Genomic DNA, 14122 nt, shown 5'->3' on the forward strand with positions numbered 1-14122 from the left:
CACATTGAGTCATAACACAGAGAGCAAAGGACAAAGTAAAAACAAAGAAAACTAATTGATAGCGATATACCAATTACTTGGACACAGTTATGACTTGTACACTATAAAGTCTTTTACAAAATAATCGTCTTAGATGGACAGAAGAACAGTCTTCAATGTCGTCCTGCAAGATAGGTTACTTTAACACCTCCTCCTGTTTTCTCCAATGTCCTTCTTTAGTATGGCTGGTAATAGTTTTGGTGATTGCCAGCCCCTCAAGATGCCTTGCTGTAAGTACTCTGTTGGCCACTGTGGCCCGCATATCCCTGTCCATATCCATAGTTCCCATAGTTATCCCCAGTATGATCACATCCGCCATGGCCACTATAGTTTTGATCACCACCATAGGCACTATTGTAATTTCCATACCCTTGATCATAACAGTTATTAAATCCTTAAAGAAAGATATTGTATGTATCCACTTAATATATACCGACTATCCACACTCTATGATAGAGAGCAAAAAATTGGAGGACATAAAAGCAGTGAAGGTACTTAATGAGAATAGGACAGTGTGGAATAGGGGAAGTGAAGAGAAGAGGATAGAGAAAGATAGCAAGTGAACAATAGAGAGGCAGGACGTTAGTGAGAAACAGATAGGGCTTATTAACTTGATGACATGTATAGTATTCTCAACTGGATTGGTCTGAGAAGTATTTCATGATGGGCAAAGTATTTTTACAAGCAAAATGAGAAATGGCGATTGTTTTAAAAAATAATTAGAATTAGAATAATAATAATAATAATGACTGGGGAAAACATAGAAAAGATATTGAATGTTGAAGCGGGGAGATTAATGTCTCTATACTGACTGACATGCATGGCATTCCCTTTTGAAAAAGCAATGTAATACACTGTAAAGTTATATGTAATCCAATGTAATATAAAGAAGATTATGATGATAATAAAATAAAATAAAATAATTTAAAACATAGCTATTAAATCCTTGTTTCCAGTTCTGGCCCTAACCTCGGCCGGGACCCCTAGTACCACCTCTTCCACAGCTGCAGCGCCTTCTCCTCCTTTTTGTTGTTGTTGCTGATGTCTCTGTACCTCTCTGGGTTGCGCAACCTTGCTTTCACACTTCCCAGAAAGTGTGAAACTTGTTTCAGTAATTTCTTTACTGGCATCTGCTTTCTAATAATTTCTTTACTGGTTCTTTGTCTGTATATGTGATAAAACAAAATCCTCTTCTTTCATTTGTTTTTGTATCCATGGGAACTTCAATGTTTTCCATCTCTCCAAAGGCTCTGCAGTATTCTTTGAATTGTTCTTCAGAAGTATCTGGGCTCAGTCCACCCACAAAAACCTTTGTGGGAGGTTCTTTCCCTTTGAAAGCTTTGGCCCTTGTGGGGTCTATCAACTTGCCATCCACTTTTAGTTCCAAAACCTTATCAACACTAGCAACATCTTTGAAAAGCACAAATCCGAATCCTCTTGATCTTCCAGTGACTAGATCTGTTTTAACTGTGTAGTCTTCCCCCAAATCAAGACAAATGTTGAGTCAGAGCTTTCTTGCTTGTATCCCAGATCAAAACTCCAATAAACATTTAACCGTCACCTTGGTGATTCTTGCTGCCATTGATCCTGGATCCCTCCGCAAATTCCTCTACGTTGCAATATTCCTTCACGTCCTCTGTGGCTGCCGAACTGTGGGCATGGGGTGCTGGCATGCAGTTCGCATCGCAGTAGCAGCAGCAGCAGAGAGTTGTATGGAACTGGATTTCAAATGGCGGAGGAAGAGGCTGACCGGGAAAATGCATGTCATATCTCTAGAAAGAAGGAAAACCGTTATAGCTCAATTTCTATTGTATACCTTCCATTTAAAAAATATTTATTATCATTATTATTATTATTATTGAATTGGAGCAGAGAGAGGGAGAGTGAGAAATCAAGCCATCAGATCCAGGACTTGAATTGTGGTTGACTATGTAGAAATCCTGTGCCTTAATCACCATGCCACCTACCGGTTCCCTTTTTTTTTTTTTTTTTTTATAGATTTTTGCCTCAGGATGTGTGTGCGAGGGAAAGTGAGAAATTACCTCCCCTGGGAATAACCACCCCACAATCTTTTCTCCTCCATTTTCCTGATGGGACCTTGGACAGGCTCACATAGGCGCCCAGCATGAGTTCCAAACCACCAGGTTAGGGACTCAAACCGCGGTTGGCCTTGTGGGAGTCCAGTGACATAACTGCTACACCATCTGCTGGTCCCAGATATTTTTTTTAGGGTAAAAAGAATCTGTATTGATTTTCAAAAAAAAAAAAAAAAAAAGGAAGAAAGAAAAGCAACCATTGTCAAATAAGCCTTGAACAGTTAGATAACTTGAACAAATCTTATCCCACTCAGAAGGAAGACGATTTCCTAATCCTAGACCCTTTGTCCTTCCTGACTCACTTAAGGGAGAGGGGTAATTAAATACCTATGAAGGTCTCAAGCCAGAGATGTAGACCCACTAAAAGACTGGGATTTAATCTTAAGTTTATAGACTGCTTTTCCTTAGCACACCAACAGAACTGCAGTATAGTAACAGTGCGTTAGAGCTGAAAGAGCTACCAGACAGACTCTGCTTAAGGAAGGGTCCTTAGGGAAGGCCAAATATAACAGGCAAAAATTCAGTATTTTGAAATTTTGAAAGTTGTTTGTAAACTGTCAAGAATTATGGAGTATGAGCTAAAATTTTTTGCTATGTAAAGGAAATGTTTGTGGAAAATGTAAAAATAAATAAATGAAAGAAAAAAAATATAACAGGCAAAACAGAAAACAAAGATACTTGAGTGTTTCGAATTCTTTTACACCTGCAGATAGAGGAAACATTAAACACAGCCCAACTCCTAACCAGATTAGCAAAAAACAGGCCTCTTCACCTCAGTTCTTCTTACCTGATACACCATACCTAGATTTCTGTCCAACTGTTCAAGACGTCAAGCTACAAGGCAAGAGAAAACAGATACTAAAGAAATAAGAAATAAAGCAAACATCAGAACCATGACAGATTTTGGAAATATCAAACAGGAAATCTAAAATAACTATGATTAATATGTTAAGGGCTGTCTTAGTCTGTTATTGCATGGCTAACAGACATCCCTGATCCTGGATGATTTTATAAAGAAGATAGACACTTACTTAAAAATACACAATTCTGGAAAGTCCAAAGTCCTGGGCCTACAGCACTACTGGCAGACAGAGGATGGCAGGCACTTGCAGAAGAGAGAGGGTGCCTGACTGATCTTTCTTTCGTAGCAACCAGGTCTCATGAGGACTAACCCCTTCTCAGGGGAGCTAGAACTGATTGGGCTTCATAAGACATCATCAATCTATTCATGATACTGGTATATCTTTGATGCAGTAACCAAGATAATCACTACCCATTAGGCCTCAACCTGGGACGTCATGAAGAAATTAAGTTTTCACTCAATACCTTTACAGTACAATCAATACAATCTAGACCCAGTACATTAACTTCTGGGGCCATATTCAATAAATAAGCCCATAAAAGCTTTAATACGAACAATGGATAGCATGCAAAGAGTTGGAAATGCCAGACATCTAACTGTAGCCGAAATGAAGAATTCCTTTAAGGAGTTCATTAGCAAACTGATGAAACAGAAAAGCAAACTATAGAGCTGAAAGATATGTAAGTAGTCTATATACATATACATTTACACATACATGTAAATAAATTGACGCAAAGATGTTTGTTTGTTTGTTTGTTTGTTTTTTTGGGGGGAGAGGTTTTTGCTATAGGGCGCGTGCACTCACCAGACAGACAGAGAGAGACAGAGAGACAGAAAGCAAGAAATCACCCCCCAGGAGGGATGGTCACGCCGCAATCCCTTCTCCTCCATTCTCCTCTCGGGATCTTGGGCACGTACACACACGCGCCCGGTGTGAGTTTTAAGTCACCTGGTCCAGGACACAAACCAAGGTCGACTACATAGAAGTCCAGCAACATAGCCATTACTCTAACTGCTGGTTCCCAAACGCAAAGATTTTGAAAAGTGTAAAATAGAGCAGAATATCAGATAGTTGTGAGCAATTCCAAAAGATGTGATATACACAGTAGGAATTCCACACATAAAAGAGAGGAAGAATGAAGCAGGAAAACATTTAAATTAATATTGGCAAAGAATTTTCCAAAATTAATGACAGCTACCAAAGAACATGTTCAAAAAGTTCACAGAACACCAAACAAGTTAAATCGAAATAGCTCACACTAGGTATATCATATTTAAACTGAAGAAAACAAAAGACAAAGAGGAAAGTTGGAAAGAAACTAGAGGAGGGGTCAGATGGAGAGGTGACAGACATCAACCTGTGGAAAGAGAAGAATTACATTGGATGTCCTATCAGAGACTATGCAGAAATAAAGAGTAAAACCAAATTATTTTAAGTGCTAAAAGAAAAGACAAAACAAAAACATCAGCCTTCAGGGGAACTTCAGAAAGTTTGTAGGAAAATGGAATTCAAGTACATTTTGGTGCACAAAAATTCCTGAAACCCATGCATTGTTCATAATACATAAACTTTTTGAAGATCAAGTCATAGAATTCTATATTCAGTAAAATTCTTTATCAAAAGTGAACAAATAAGACTTTCTCAAATTAGAAAATGAGGAATTTTATTGCCAGCAAACCTGCTGTGTAAGAAATGTTAAAAAGAAAATGCTTTGGGGAAGAGAATGACATATATTAGGAATCGAGATAGACATAAAGAAATAAAGAACAATAAAGAAGAAATAAGTGAACCTAAAATATTTTAATTTTTTAAAATTGATTTAAAAGATCAATTCAAATTAAAAATAATGCTGGGCTAACTTCATGGCCTGATGACTACAGGAGCTGAGTCACTCATGACCAAACACAGTTGAATAGCAGCTTGAAAAAACATACCAGGTGCCCCAAATACCAAATATCAACAGAATAGAGAAATGTAGAAGGGATTACAGCAGGACTATGTCCTATTGGGGGTGTTTTCCCCATCTGCTCTGTCTCTATGCCTCTCTTTGTCTCTGGCAAGTACATGCACCTTCTAACAAGTAAATTTTTAAAAAAGTGGGACCAGGAAATGGTGTAATGGCTGTGTTGCTGGACTCCCATGTAGTCGACTGTGGTTTGAGTCCCAGACCTGGTCGCTTAAACTCACACCAGGCACATGTGCGTGCATGCGTGCGTGCCTGCCCAAGATCCTGAGAGGAGAATGGAGGAGAAGGGATGGCGGCATGGCCATCCCCTCTGGGGGGTGATTTCTCGCTTTCTGTCTCTCTCTCTCTCTCTTTCTGGCGAGCTCATGCACCCTATAGCAAAAATTTCTCAAAAAAGAAAGAAAACCTGGGGGTCTGTGCCTGCCCTCAGCCTAGTCAGCAGTTCCAAGCCCTGGCCCTCGGCTACCTGTGCAGTTGTTGCCCATTTCACAAAGTGGCCGGGAAAGGGGCCTGGGGCAGTCCGTGGGGGTCAGGATGCCCTCCAGCCTTGGGACCTTCAGCTCAGCCTTGCTCACTTCAGGACAGCAGCTGTTTGGAGAATGAGACTAAAGGGGAGCTTGGCAGTTAGGAGCGTGGGCTTCGAGTTGGGTAACTTGGTCGGAACCCTGACCTGGTCACTTACTGGAGAGCCCAGGAATGTTGCTTGGATCCTCTCCGCATCAGTTTCCTCACCTATGAAACGGGGATCGCTCCACCCACAGCTAACAGGGATGCTGTGTGCTGATTCGAAAGGAGCAGTGCTGAGTGCAGGCCTGGTATAGAGTAAGTGCTCGGGGCACGACAGCCAGTGAGACCCCCGGGCGGATAATAGTAACAATCCATTGGGTGGTTATAGCTTATGGACAGGTAAAATGAATAACAGCAATGCCACAAGGGACAGGAGGGAGAAAATGGGTATACTCTCTACTATAACATATGTGCACCACGTATGAAGCAGTGTAGTGTTCTTTGAAGGTGGATTTAGATTTATTTAAAAATATATATTTGAAACTCAAATATATCCATTAATTTTAAGCATACATGATATGTTTAGAAAGGACATAAGGGACCAACAAATGGTGCAATGATTACATCGTTGGACTCCCATATAGTCCACCATGGTTCAAGTCTCGGACCCAGCGGCTTAAAACTCATGCCTAGTGCATGTGCACGTGTGCCCAAGATTCCAAGAGGGGAGTGAAGGAGAAGGGATTGTGTTCCCCACTCCATGGGAAGTGATTTCTCACTTTCTGTCTCTCTCTCTCTTTCTCTCTCTCTCTTTCTCTCTAGCAAGCACATGTACCCTATAGCAAAAATCTCTCTAAAAAGTGTAATGAATGGGGACCAGCAGTTGGTGTACTGACTATGTCACTGGACTCCCATGTAGTTGATCCCAGTTCGAGTACTGGACCCGGTGGCTTGAATTCATGCTGGGCACGTGTGCGTGAGTGCCCAAGATCCCGAGAAGAGAATGGAGGAGAAGGAATTGCACTGTGGCCATCCCCCTGAGGAGTGATTTCTTACTTTCTGTCTCTCTGTCTCTCTGTCTTTCTAGTGAGCACACAGGCACTATAGCAAAAACCTCTCCAAAAAAAAAGTGTAATGAATGTAAAACAGTTGCAAACATGGTAAATATTAATCCAACTGTAGCAATTAGCACTTGAAATGTAAATGTTCTAAAAGCCTCAGTAAGAGACAGATTGGGGATTTTTAAAAATGATTCAAATATGTTGTCTATAAGAAACATATTTTAAGTATAAAGACTAAGATGGGCAAAAGTAAAGGGATAGAGGAAGACACACCATGCTAACACTAATTGAGAAAAAGCTGGGATAGCTATATTACTTTCCGACAAAACTGACTTCAGAACAAGGAAATTTAGCAGTGATAAAGTGGGGAAATTCACAATGATAGAGGGATCAATTCATCACCACATAGGAGCGGAAATATGATAGAACTGCAAGGAGAAATAAATTCACTCTATGGTTGCAGACTGAAACACCCCTCTTGTAGTAGTTGATAGATGAAGCAGGCAGGAAATCAGTAAGGATACAGTTGACCTGAACCGTGCTATCAGTCACGTTGATGTAACAGACCGTTACAGAGTACTCTGTTCAGCAACTACAGAATATACAATTCTTCTCGAGTTTGCTTGGAACACTCACCAAGATAGTCCACATTCTGAGCCATAAAAGATAACAAATTTAAAATAAAATTCATACAAAATATGCTCTCAGATCACCATAGAATTAAACTAGAAATCAGTAACAGAAAAATAAGTAGAATACTTCATAATATTTGGAGATTAAACAACATTTCTAAATAACTGGGGCAAAGAAGAAGTTTTAAGAAAAATATAAAAGTCTTATTTTCTGAATTTTAATTTGTTGCAGGGCACATGTGCAAAAGAGAGAGAGAAAGAAAAAGTGAGAAAGTAGTCCTCCCACCATAAGGGATGACCACGCTGCAATCCCCTTTCCTCTATTCTCCTCTCAAGATTTTGGGTACACGAGAACCAGCAGTTAGTGTAATGGCTATGTCGCTGGACTCCCACGTAGTCGACCGCAGTTCGCATCCCAGACCTGGTGGCTTAAACTCACACCGGGCGCGTGTGCGTGCGTGCCCAAGATCCCGAGAGGAGAATGGAGGAGAAGGGATTGTGGCGTGGCCATCCCTCCTGGGGGGTGATTTCTCGCTTTCTGTCTCTATGTCTCTCTCTGTCTGTCTGGCGAGCGCATGCACCCTATAGCGAAAAACCTCTCAAAAAGAAAAAAAAAAAAAAAGATTTTGGGTACACGTGCACATGTGCCCAATGTGTTTTTCAAGTTGCCGGGTCCAAAACTCAAACCCCGCAGTTGCTCATGTGGGATACAATTACCTTAACCACTATGTAACCTGGTTGGCACAGAAATGTTAAAGTATTTGGAACTCCATGGAAATAAAAATGCTCTTGACCTTTTGTTTCTATGTTTTTACATCTATTGGAAGTAAAACTAAAAGAGAAACTTATAGTATTAAATGCATATGTTAGAAAAAAAAAGAAAGACCTACAATTAATAATCTAAACTTAATTTTAGGATACTAGAGAAAGTAGAGCCTTTAATCCTAGAGCAATTATTTTTAAAAAGATGATAAAAAATTAGAGCAGACTTAATAAAGAAAAAAATAGAAAAAAATGTTATAAAACTAAATGTTATGAAAAATCTGGTTCTCTGAAAAAAGCAATACAATTGACAAACACAGCCAGGCTAATAAAGAAAAGAGAGAGAATATACAAAGTACCAATATACTAAATGAAAGAACATTACTATTATTCCATGGATACTAAAAGTGTCACAAAGAAATACTGTGAACAACCTATGTGTTCAATTTTGATATGTCAGATAAAACGGATTGATTGCTTAAAAGATACAAACCATCAAAATCCATTCAAAGTATAAATTCTACATAAGTTTATGTCTATTAAATAAATTTAAAAATTTTTAAAAACTTTCCAAACAAAGAAAGTACCGAACTACAGATTATTTTACTGGTGACATCTACCAAATATGTAAGAAAGATATCATACAATTTCTCTATAATCTCTTCCTGAAAATAGAAACAGAACACTTCCTAACTCATTCTTATAAAACCAGTGAGGACAGAAGACTGACTACTTTTTCCTATTTTCCAAAATCCTTCCAGAGGGCCCGGGGTGAGTCACGCCAACAAATATTAACAGATCATTTTGGCACATTGATAACAGGACTCATCCTATTTCCTATTCCTGGCATAATATCTTTGCCATGGGTGAGTCACACCCACTAAGATTAACAGATCATTTTTTGCCCATTTGATAATGGGACTTTTCCTACATCCTGTGTCTGGCATAGTATCTTCTGTGACTTATTTAAGCCTCCTTATCTATGTTCAAGTACATTCTTCTGCTGATCCCTTCCCAAAACACAGAGCTCCCTTTCAAATCACCCACCTAACAATAGCAAAACCCACCTATAACTACAAGATCCTGCTTCCAGACGTCTTGCCTTTTTGGATCATACCAATGAAAACACTCTTTTCACTAAATTCCGAAACTTGTTTCTCACTCTCAACACCAAATAAAATGAACCCCTGTATCTGATCACCTTGGGAAAGTTCATTTGCCTTTCTTCAGCTCTGGATACTCATATTTGTGTTTAGAAATAAACCACATTAATTATTCTTTCTTCAGAGTTGATTATTTCTATCCACACCAGTATTATCATAACACCCAAACCAGATAAAAACAATACGAGAAAGGAATAGTAAAGACTTACATATATCATAAACACAGATGAGAAAATTCTATACAGTATATTATCATATCAAATCCAACAATTTATAAAATTATAGGGTCGGCATGTGGTGTGGTGGTTAAGGGTGCTGGACTCCTACATGGCCAACCATGGTTCGAGTCTTGGACCTGACAGCTTTCTCTCTCCCTCATCAAATAAATAAATAAAGTTAAATAAAAGAAACAATTTATAGAATTAATTAACAATATGACCAAGTGAGACTTATTCTGGGAATGTAAGAATTGTTCAATATTCTAAAATCACTTAATATAATCCATCATACCAACAGGCTAAAGAAAAATCATTTGATTATATCAACTGATGAAGAAAAAAATATATTTAATAAAATTCGACATACATTCTCTTCTTTCTAATTGCCAGAGGGCACATTCACTTGCCAGAGAGCCATGGGTAGGAACAGAGAAAGGGCTTCCCAATGTGGCATGGTCACACTGCAACCTCTTTTTTTTTTTTTTTTTTTTTTGGAGAGGTTTTTGCTATAGGGCGCATGCACTCACCAGACAGACAGAGAGAGACAAAGAGATAGAAAGCGAGAAATCACCCCCCAGGGGGGATGGCCACGCCGCAATCCCTTCTCCTCCATTCTCCTCTCAGGATCTTGGGCACACATGCACACGCACCTGGCGTGAGTTTAAGCCACCAGGCCCGGGACTCAAACCGCGGTTGACTACATGGGAGTCCAGCGACATAGCCATTACGCTAACTGCTGATCCCTCCCACTGCAACCTCTTCCCTTGTATTTCTCTTTCCTGTCAGCATGCTGGACATGCATATACATGTACCAAGGGTGTTTTCAAAGCCACTAGAGCTAGGATTTGAACTATAGTTGGCCATGTGGGATCTAGCTCCCTTAACCAACAGGCTATATATCTGGTCAATTTACATATTAAAGGTCTACTTACACTTTTATTGTGGTTTTTTTTTTTGAGCTATTTTTGCTATAGGGCCCATGGACTCACCAGAGAGACAGAAAGTGAGAATTCGCCCCCTGGTGGGGGGATGGCTATGCCACAATCCCTTCTCCATTCTCCTCTTGAGGTCTTGGGCATGCACACAAACACGCCTAACCTACGTTTATTTTTTTTTAGAATTATTTTATTTACATTTATTTATTTGAATTTGACCAGAGAGGGACAGAGAGAAAGAGAGATAATGTGAGAAAGCAAGCCACCAGGTCCAGGACTCAAACCGCAGCAGGCCATGCAGAAGTCCAGTGTCCCATATATATTATGGATAATAAGTAACTATAACACCATCTGCCAGCCCCAGTGCCTGGTGTGAGTTTTAAGCTACTAGCTCTGGGACTCAAACTGCAGTCAATTATGCAAGAGTCCAGTGACATAACCATTATGCCAACTGCTGGTCCCAGTCTACTTAACATTTTTAAGTCCTGAGTAAGACATGAGTCTGAGACTTTGGTTATGCCCCACTCATCAGGGTTATTGCCCAAAGGCATGCTTTAATTTATAGTAAATAAATCCTGATGCTCCAGAGTTATCAACTTTCATCCAACATTCTTTAGCTCATGATGTAAAGATTAAGCTATACCTAACTGGTTGCCTGCATTATTTCAAATGAAATGTCATAGGGTGGCTTCTGTGATGATGTACAGGCTCTTGGTATTTTGGACAAAGAACTGAATGAAACACACCAACAATGAAAGGAAAAAGCAGTTTATTAAGTAAAAAGGAAATACACTCCTGAGAGGTAGGAGTAGGTCTGAGTGGACACAGAGGGACTCAAAAGGCCCTGGCAGTTACATTCTGTGAGGTTTATAATTTTTTTCTTTTCTTTCGTTATTTACATATTTATTATTTACATGTAATCACTGTACATCTTTACAGTTCACAACACAGTTTTCCCCAGCACAGATGCAGTGCATATCAGTCACAAAAAGACATTACCATGTACATTATCATCAGCAAATAACTTTTCATTTTGTGTTAATTAAATGTATGTTTTTCTGTTCCTCTTTCTCCCTCCTCCTATTATAAAACCCTTATTACCATCCCTTACTATCTCTGGTATCTACAGTTGCCTTCCCTGCTATTATACCTCCTAATCTTTCAAGGTCTGCTATAAAGCACAGATACTCAGTTTTTATTGAGTGGGGACATACAAAGTTTGTCTTTCATAGTCTGGCTTGTTTTGCGTAGCATTAAGTATTTCATATTTGCCCACTTTGTATCGAATGTCAGGATCTCATTGGTTTTTTATAACTGAGTAGCACTCCTTAGAGCACATAAGTCACATTTTTTCAATCCTCTCATCTATTTTTTCCTTAATCATTTATTTATTTATTTTTACATCTTCCCACATGCATTTGCTTTACATATCAAAAAACTTTTGCTCAAACTCCATAGTTCTTGACAGTTAATAAACAACTTTCAAAATTTCAAAAACCTGGGAACCAGCAGTTAGCGTAACGGCTATGTTGCTGGACTCCCACGTAGTCGACCGCGGTTTGCGTCCCGGACCCGGTGGCTTAAAACTCACGCTGGGCACGTGTGCGTGCGTGCCCAAGATCCCGAGAGGAGAATGGAGGAAAAGGGATTGCAGCGTGACCATCCCTCCTGGGGGATGATTTCTCGCTTTCTGTCTCTATGTCTCTGTCTGGCTGGCGAGCGCACATGCCCTATAGTGAAAATCTCTCCAATAAAAAAAAACTGAATTTTAAGGATAATGTTCAAAATATTTGTTATAATTTTGTTTGTGACTCTATAACAACAGAGACACTACGGTTTTAAATATTTTTATGAGAAAATATTTACATGTCAACTACTCAAACTGTTGAAAAGCAAACACCCAGCACACAATTCACACATAAACCTCAATTTAGCCCTGTCTTGTCTTCCAAGTACTCCATGATATACCATCTGCTAGCAAAGATCAGTCTCTTTTTCTTCCTTCAAAGTCTTCCTCAAGATAATCCTCTGGTTGTGGTTGCTCTTTCGCAATCTCTACTGATTACAATGCTGGCCTGGAAAAGTCCACGTTATTTTATGGTACAAATTCTTTCGTATAGCTTCTCTAATCCTCTCTGCCAGGCAGAGCTGTTTATGGTGCCAGGCCATCTTCCCAAGAGCTTCTGTGGGCTTACTTGAGACCTACCTTACTTCCACAGTTTTCTGGTTTAATCTTCAGATATGACATTCCAGTCAAAGCCCTGCCCAGTAATGAGCATTTCCAATTTCTGATTCAAGGCAACAGGTTTTATTGAACTTATGCAAATAACCCTTCTGCCACAAATAAAAATACTCCCAAATATTTTCCAATTCCAGAGGAGTCAGGAAGGGAGAAAAGCCTACGTATCCATTTAAATAAACAAGAAGAAAAAACATTTTAACAAATTGCTAAACCCATCAATAGCTCAAAAAAAAAAAAAGCAAAATCCTTAAATTGGGAAAATAAAGCATAATAAAAACAACAACAACAACAAAAACAGTGATGCTTTACCCCAAAGTCACAAAATTCTATTTCATCAGTTCAGGCCTATGCAATCAATCTTTCTTCTGTTGAATTTGCAGTGTTACTGTGGTCCAATCTTTGCGTTTAAATCCTGGAAGTTAATATTCCATGTTATTATTGAAATTTTTTGTCCCTAGCATTACGTTGGTCACGTTCTTGGTTGTTTTCTATACGTGTGTCTTTAGCTTTCCTGGGCAAGCACTCCTTTCAGAACTTCTTGAATAGCTGATCTGGTGTTGGTAAATTCATTCAGGTTTTGTTTACCTGAGAATATTTAGCTTCTCTTCCCATATGCAGGATAATCTTGCCAGGTATAGTATTCTCGGTGGAAACTGTTTTTCACTTAACACTTTGACTATATTTTTCCATTCTTTCCTTGCTTGCATTGTTTCTGATGAGAGATCTGATGTTAGACTGACGGGATAACCTTTATAAGTAACCTGCCTTTTCTCTCTTGGCAATTTTAGTATCTTGCCTCTGTGGTTTTGTTCAGTCTGGCTATGATGTGCCATGGAGAAGATCTTCTTGTGTTGATTCTACTAGGGATCCTTTGTATTTCTTGGGTCTGGATATTTGAATGCCTTTCTAGATTTGGAAAGGTCTCTTCCAGGATTTCATGGAATAGATTATCAATGTCCTTATTAGTTTCTTTACCTTCTGGGATACCAATATCCAGATGTTTAGGCACTTAATGGTGTGTAGTATTTCTCATATAGTATTCTCATTTTTTCTGGTTATTTTCTCAGTGTTTTTTTTTTTTTTCTTAGGTCAGAGATTTTGCTTTCAACATCTGAGATTTGATCTTCTGTATGGACTTAATCTGCTTTTCATACTTTCGAGGGAAGTTTTGATTCCCTGTATTGCAGCCTTCATCTCTAACAGTTCCATTTGATTCCTTTTTATGGTGTGTATTTCCTTTTTCAGATCATGCAAGAACTTTCTCACCTCCTGGAACTCGTCTCTTTTTTCCATCTTCTGGAGTTCATTTTTTCTAAGCTCTTGCATCTCATTTAGTTTTGTCACTATGAATATTCTGAATTCTCTATCAGATATTTTCACGAGTTCCACTGTACTATCTGGATAATGAAGGATTGTTCTTTTCACTTAAGGGAGAGATATTATCTTAGTTTTTCATATATCTTGTGCCTCCACAGTGGTTTCTAGTCATTCTGTGACAAAATCTCTCCTCTACTATATTTTTCTGTGTATCCAGAGAAAAATATTATGAATTCAGTTTTATAAAAATAAGTTTCTTCCTTAAAGCAGTAGGCTCGATAAGAATTAATGATTTCAATGACCCTAAAAGTATTCAGATGC

At 38.9% G+C, this 14122-nt stretch overlaps 1 pseudogene; it reads right to left on the reverse strand.

Moving 5' to 3' along the window:
* Nucleotides 1–215: 215 nt before the first annotated feature.
* LOC102484011 (heterogeneous nuclear ribonucleoprotein D-like) overlaps nucleotides 216–14122 on the reverse strand; it is a 27799-nt pseudogene continuing 13892 nt past the window's right edge.

Source organism: Tupaia chinensis, unplaced genomic scaffold (genome assembly GCF_000334495.1).
Source record: "Tupaia chinensis unplaced genomic scaffold, TupChi_1.0 Scaffold141490_1, whole genome shotgun sequence".
Taxonomy (NCBI): Eukaryota; Metazoa; Chordata; class Mammalia; order Scandentia; family Tupaiidae; genus Tupaia; species Tupaia belangeri.